At 38.4% G+C, this 6,500-nt stretch overlaps 1 long non-coding RNA gene across 1 annotated transcript; it reads left to right on the top strand.

Moving 5' to 3' along the window:
• The first annotated feature begins 5,349 nt into the window (after positions 1–5,349).
• On the top strand, positions 5,350–6,139 carry LOC311099296. The gene is made up of 5 exons (XR_014609716.1): positions 5,350–5,418; positions 5,619–5,645; positions 5,751–5,768; positions 5,953–6,000; positions 6,120–6,139. It is a non-coding gene; the product is annotated as an uncharacterized lncRNA (long non-coding RNA).
• The last annotated feature ends 361 nt before the right edge of the window (positions 6,140–6,500 follow it).

The raw sequence follows: 6,500 nt of genomic DNA, 5'->3' as shown, positions 1-6,500 counted from the left end.
AACACTGAAGATATCCATTGACCCACTAAATTTGATATATTTTTTTTCTTGAAAATGTTAACTTAAATAATATCAACTGCAACATTGCCTCACAATTTTATTTTATTGTATTCTTGTACTGTACTATATAGAATGATCAATGTGACAACAGCATAGGGAACTACAGTGAGGGAAAAAAGTATTTGATCCCCTGCTGATTTTGTATGTTTGCCCACTGACAAATAAATGATCAGTCTATAATTTTAATGGTAGGTTTATTTGAACAGTGAGAGACAGAATCTGTGGAGGGAGCTGAAGGTTCGAGTTGCCAAACGTCAGCCTCTAAACCTTAATGACTTGGAGAAGATCTGCAAAGAGGAGTGGGACAAAATCCCTCCTGAGATGTGTGCAAACCTGGTGGCCAACTACAAGAAACGTCTGACCTCTGTGATTGCAAACAAGGGTTTTGCCACCAAGTACTAAGTCATGTTTTGCAGAGGGGTCAAATACTTATTTCCCTCATTAAAATGCAAATCAATTTACACTGCTCAAAAAAATAAAGGGAACACTTAAACAACACAATGTAACTCCAAGTCAATCACACTTCTGTGAAATCAAACTGTCCACTTAGGAAGCAACACTGATTGACAATACACCTCATGTGGCTGGAGTGTGTCAGCAGTTCCTGCAAGAGGAAGGCATTGATGCTATGGACTGGCCCGCCCGTTCCCCAGACCTGAATCCAATTGAGCACATCTGGGACATCATGTCTCGCTCCATCCACCAACGCCATGTTGCACCACAGACTGTCCAGGAGTTGGCGGATGCTTTAGTCCAGGTCTGGGAGGAGATCCCTCAGGAGACCATCCGCCACCTCATCAGGAGCATGCCCAGGCGTTGTAGGGAGGTCATACAGGCACGTGGAGGCCACACACACACTACTGAGCCTCATTTTGACTTGTTTTAAGGACATTACATCAAAGTTGGATCAGCCTGTAGTGTGGTTTTCCACTTTAATTTTGAGGGTGACTCCAAATCCAGACCTCCATGGGTTGATAAATTTGATTTCCATTGATAATTTTGTGTGATTTTGTTGTCAGCACATTCAACTATGTAAAGAAAAAAGTATTTAATAAGATTATTTCATTCATTCAGATCTAGGATGTGTTATTTTAGTGTTCCCTTTATTTTTTTGAGCAGTGTATATTATTTTTGACATGTGTTTTTCTGGATTTATTTGTTGTTATTCTGTCTCTCACTGTTCAAATAAACCTACCATTAAAATTATAGACTGATCATGTCTTTGTCAGTGGGCAAATGTACAAAATCAGCAGGGGATCAAATATTTTTTTCACTCACTGTATGCTATACTGCAGGGTAAAAGTAAAATGATTGAAAAGACAAGGCAATTGGGTTTTCAAATATATAGCTGCCCTAGATACTGCTAACTTTCTGCATTTAGAAATAAGTGTCAAATACATCTGGAAAATGTACCCTGTGACGAGGGACCATCTAAACCAATTTCTGTATGTCTTCCTGCTGCGTCTCAAGCGCTCTACCTCTGGCGTAATGTTGAAAAGGTTGTAAAGCAAATTGTTTGGTGAAATTTGTGGTTTTGCAATGTAAAGGTTCTTGCAAAGGAAATTGGCCAACAGATAATTTGAAAAGTTTTGGTGTTATACAATTATGAAAACACCCATGAAGAACAAACCCCTGTACTTTTTCTAGTTTAAAATGTTTTCATGTTAGAAATATAGTTAAAGCCATTAGACTGCATATTCGCACGGATCATTTGATGTTGTTTGAAAATGTACTGCAGGTATTTACATGTTTCTAAATTGTGCCTTTGAAATTACTAAGCAATGCTCTTTACATCTGGGTATCAGCCTTTCTACTTGCTTTCAGAAAATATTTTGTCTCTGTTTTTGTCATGTATGTGATGAGCAAATTGTGCCATAAAACTAGTTTTCCATGGGGACCAAAGTGAAATATAAGAACACAAAGTACATTTATTTTACTGTGAGTGACATGTATCCTTCAGAAAATAATTGTCTTCTATTCTGGGAGGTAAATGACACATTTCTCTGTCATTTGTCTAGAATTACTTTGAGAGCAACCATAATTGGTTCAGCCTTTCTAATGCACTTTTAGAAGTGTTTAGGTTTTTTTTGTGATAATGTGTGATACTGTACAACCGTAGTAGAGGGTGCACTTTGTTCGAATAATATGACACATTTTACAGAAAAGTCCTATATTGGAAAAACTATATTTGATGGAAGAGGGAGAGTATTTTGAGACCAGTTGATTTGAATCCCCAAAATTGGCACAGATTAAATGTAAGTGTTTGTAAACAAATTTGAAATTGTAATTTGTAGTTGTGATATGTTTTATGCACTATTTGACATGGTTTTCTATGGATTCTCAGCAAAATAATGGGAGTCTTGAAATCAATGTTTACAATCATAATAAAGAGCCGACACACTGAAGTGATGAATGTCATCTTTAATTATTCAATACATGCTCTGCCAGGCCCCGAAGATGCAAATCGCCTCGTTCTTCAACAAACTGGACAAACCACATTTTCTATCTGCAGATGAGGCCATTGGCTCTGTGACATTTGCAGTGTTGGGGAGTAGTTCCACTACATGTAATTCAACTAGTAAGTGAACTACCTTTTGCCATAGCTTGGTGGTAGTTTAACCAAATTCAAAGCCTCGTAGTGTTTTTATTAGTTAACACTACCCTGTAGCTGTGTAGCTAGCTACTTCAACTACCACTAAATATTTTCGCAAAACAAATCGTCTCACTCTGGCTTTCACACAGGTTGCACTAAACTGTTAACATCAGACTGCAGAGTTATGCGTTCATGCAGTTAGTAACTTTAGTTAAACAAACTATATTTTTATTAAGGGTAGCTTTACTGTAGCTCAACTTCTTCAGTGTGAAGTAATTGGTAGCTGGGTAAACTATATTTTCAAAGTAGCTTTCCCAACACTTTTCAGTCACTAAAAGCTGGGTCATATTGCTAGAAACACAGATGTCACTGTGAAAAAAAGTAGCAATGATATTGTGAAAGATGACTGGGGAATTCAAATGTCATACAGATATCATTCACTTTTCCCAAACAAATTAGAATAAAAATGGAATGCTTTGTACCAAAATGGACATCATCAGGTCTGTGTGCACAATGGATGAATTGTCTCACTAAAATGGTCTGTACCCCACATCAGAACACAGCCTCAATGATACACAATAAAAATACAAAAATGTTATTCCAGAAAGGAAATGAGGTTTTCTTTTGACAACATGGAAAGACTGTCCTACAAACACCCTTTCCAAACACGCACCAGCACCCCAAATAAAGGGGCATCTGACAGAGGAGCTGACAATGGGTGGCATTCACACCCTGAATAATGACACGTCTGTGTTGTGGCCGGAATGTGCCACCCAGCTGCCCCCAGGTAGGGAGGGACAATGGTACCACAGCCGCCTGTCCATGCAAAGCATGTGATGAAAGAGATGAAAAGTATAAAAGGGCCAATGACCGACAAAAACACAATACCCAGTTTGGACTGACACTATAGCACCTTCTACAACCAACCACGGAGCCAAGATGAGAGTCGGAGTGCCCATATTCCTCTTTCTGGCTGCAGCAGGATTCCATACTGGTATGATAATTGTGTGGTCTATTTTCTCAATGTCATAAAGTTTTAAACTTCTCCAATATATTTTTGTTTAAAATATCCCTCAGCTGTGACATTTGATGAAGCCCTGTACTGCTGATGCTAGTTGCAATGCTGTTTCATGATGTATTGTGCAATGGTAATGTAAATAAGGCCCTTAGCCTTTTTTTATGTGATTGGTGTTCTATTGAATCCTTACATTTAATTGCTGACATGGCCCGAGGAAAATGTGAGTTGGCTGGATATAATAATAGTGGTCCTCTGTAGCTCAGCTGGTAGAGCACGGCGCTTGTAACGCCAAGGTAGTGGGTTCGATCCCCGGGACCACCCATACACAAAAAAAAATGTATGCACGCATGACTGTAAGTCGCTTTGGATAAAAGCGTCTGCTAAATAGCATATTATTATTGAAGAACGAGAACGGCCACACACTCTTTAAGCTCCCAATTCAGCGCTGTTTTGGGCGGGGTTGGATATAATCACATATCATTTATGTTGTGTTGGCTAATATAATAATCAAATTTGACATCCCCAGCTCTGGCTGCATCCTTGGAATCGGCAGAAAAAGAGGACACATTTGGTGAGGAAGGTGAGAAAGTCCATTATGGATGATGATAATGTTGATGTTGATGTTTTTGAGTGCAATGCCTCCCTGACAACTCATGCAACTCATAAGACAAAATAAGATAAGATAGTACTTTATTAATCCCCCAGAGGGGACATTTTATTGTGCAAGCCAATACATACAGTACATTCATTACCAGTAAATACACCATAAAAACACAACAAGGACACACAGACATTAAAAGCAGCACTTTATCAATGGTTTAAAAAAAGTGTTTGTGTTAAAAAAAAACTGAATGCAACTTTCTCACTTTTTCCAGTGGGGCTGGAGCAGCTAAGTGACCTGCAAAAGAGAGGTACAATGATCAATGTCTCAGAGACGCTTGTAAAGGAGCTTTTGCTCCACGCACAGCACCTACTGGAATGAATTTGACTGAAATCTAATTCAACTGGAGTTTTTAAAATCTACTCTAGGGCACAGATGGCTCATAGTGCTAAAGCTTGCATTAATCAAAATCATTTCTCTGCCTTTCTCTGTCCTCAGATCAGGAGGAGTTTGAAGCAGCACAAATGAGTGGTAAGACACAGTGACACGGGCAACGATTCAGGTTTATGACCTGTCTAGAATTGTCCCAGCAAATAATTTGTAATAATTTCAATTAACACTGAAAGAACAGTCATTTCCATATTTCCATCCATCTACAGAGGATGCACAGAGTGAGGATGTACACTACTTGGGTAAGGGAATCCTACCCTTCTAAAAAACGAATAAGGGGACATCAGAGCCATTGTCTGTATTTTTGTGCATTTGGCCCATTGATAGTGAAATAATAAGATTTGACCTCTTGTTTTACTTTAACAAATGTAATTCTTCTGTCTACGGTAGAGGCTGTTCAAGATCAACATACTGGTAAGCACTGAAGTCTGCTGTAAACATGCATACTTATTAATCAACCATACCTTTTTGTAAATGTAGTCCTATAAATGTTTTACAGAGGAGAAGAATGACACTCATGAGGAGGACATGGGTAAGTGCAGATGGCATATGATATGACAACACTCACAGGAAAAGATTGGTTACTGACTGGCACATGGGTTTTTTTCATAATTTGTTTAGATTACTTATAACTTTACTCGTGTCGTTTTCCAGCAGACAGAGACAGAGACAGAAACGTTGAGACAGACCAACATGGTAAGGAAAGGTTGAATGGATGGTGTTTAAAGACACACCTGTAGATGGCAATAAAGTGTCAGAAGACTGACATGTGTGTCAGCAAGACATTCTCTGGATGTTTGGTTGTTTAGTTATTATGATAATTATTAAAATTATATATTTGAGATTCGTGCCGATACATGTACATGTATAAGCCTAAGTTTCCCGTTCTCCAACAGAGTCTGAGTCTGATGAGAATGTAGATGGTGAGTATTTACCTCTCAATCTTTTTCAAATTGTCTCATGTAAAAACACATGCAGGACTTTTCTTAATATACCCTCACAACCTTGGGTTTTCTTTTTCCTCACAGGTATGAGGCACAAGCGAGGTACGCATAGAACCAGAGAGTCTCATGTTCTCTCAAGTTACTCAGAGAAGATGATTCTATCCAATGTAACACAAAATATCCACAACACATTTGAAACTCACATGAAACACAATACCAGCCATTCACTCACTGGTATACAATTTTGTGTTAAAATAAGATTTTAACATATTCTGTCCCTTCCTAGAACACCTTGAAGCCAACGTTGAAGAAGCAGATGAAATGGCAAATTTAGGTAGGATATGAATATCTACTTGTTAGTAAATAGTTTGAACAACTGAAAATGGTCTTGTTGACTCTGGGAGTAGATACATACACTACGTTATATAATATACTTATTTTTTCTCTTCACAGATGAGCTCATTGAGGACAAAGCCAGAGACGAAGGTGATCATTTCTTAATTATACCCACCTAGTATCCATTTTCCATAAAAATGTGTGTTTGCATGTGTGTGTGTGTTTGCTCTAGCTGTTGTTGAACATTTTCCACTGCTCATAAAATGTAAAGGTTCAGGTTCAGACTGTGTCCCAAGTGGGATGAAATAGAATGTAAAGGAAAGGGCTTCATTAGGGCTTTCCCCTCCTGTTACTCTCCACATTTCCGTCTGGTAAAAGGGGAATGTTACAACACACAATAAACACATAACTTCCTTTACCACAGCTGTATAATAGCAGCCAGGCACATCCTGGCAGTGAAAACATGTTTTTATTACACTCATGCGAACAAGTAATGAC

This window comes from Coregonus lavaretus (genome assembly GCF_964263955.1).
Source record: "Coregonus lavaretus genome assembly, chromosome: 24".
In the NCBI taxonomy this organism is placed as follows: domain Eukaryota; kingdom Metazoa; phylum Chordata; class Actinopteri; order Salmoniformes; family Salmonidae; genus Coregonus; species Coregonus lavaretus.
Note: the sequence above shows the minus strand (reverse complement) of the source record. Positions and strands in the feature narration are given on the sequence as shown.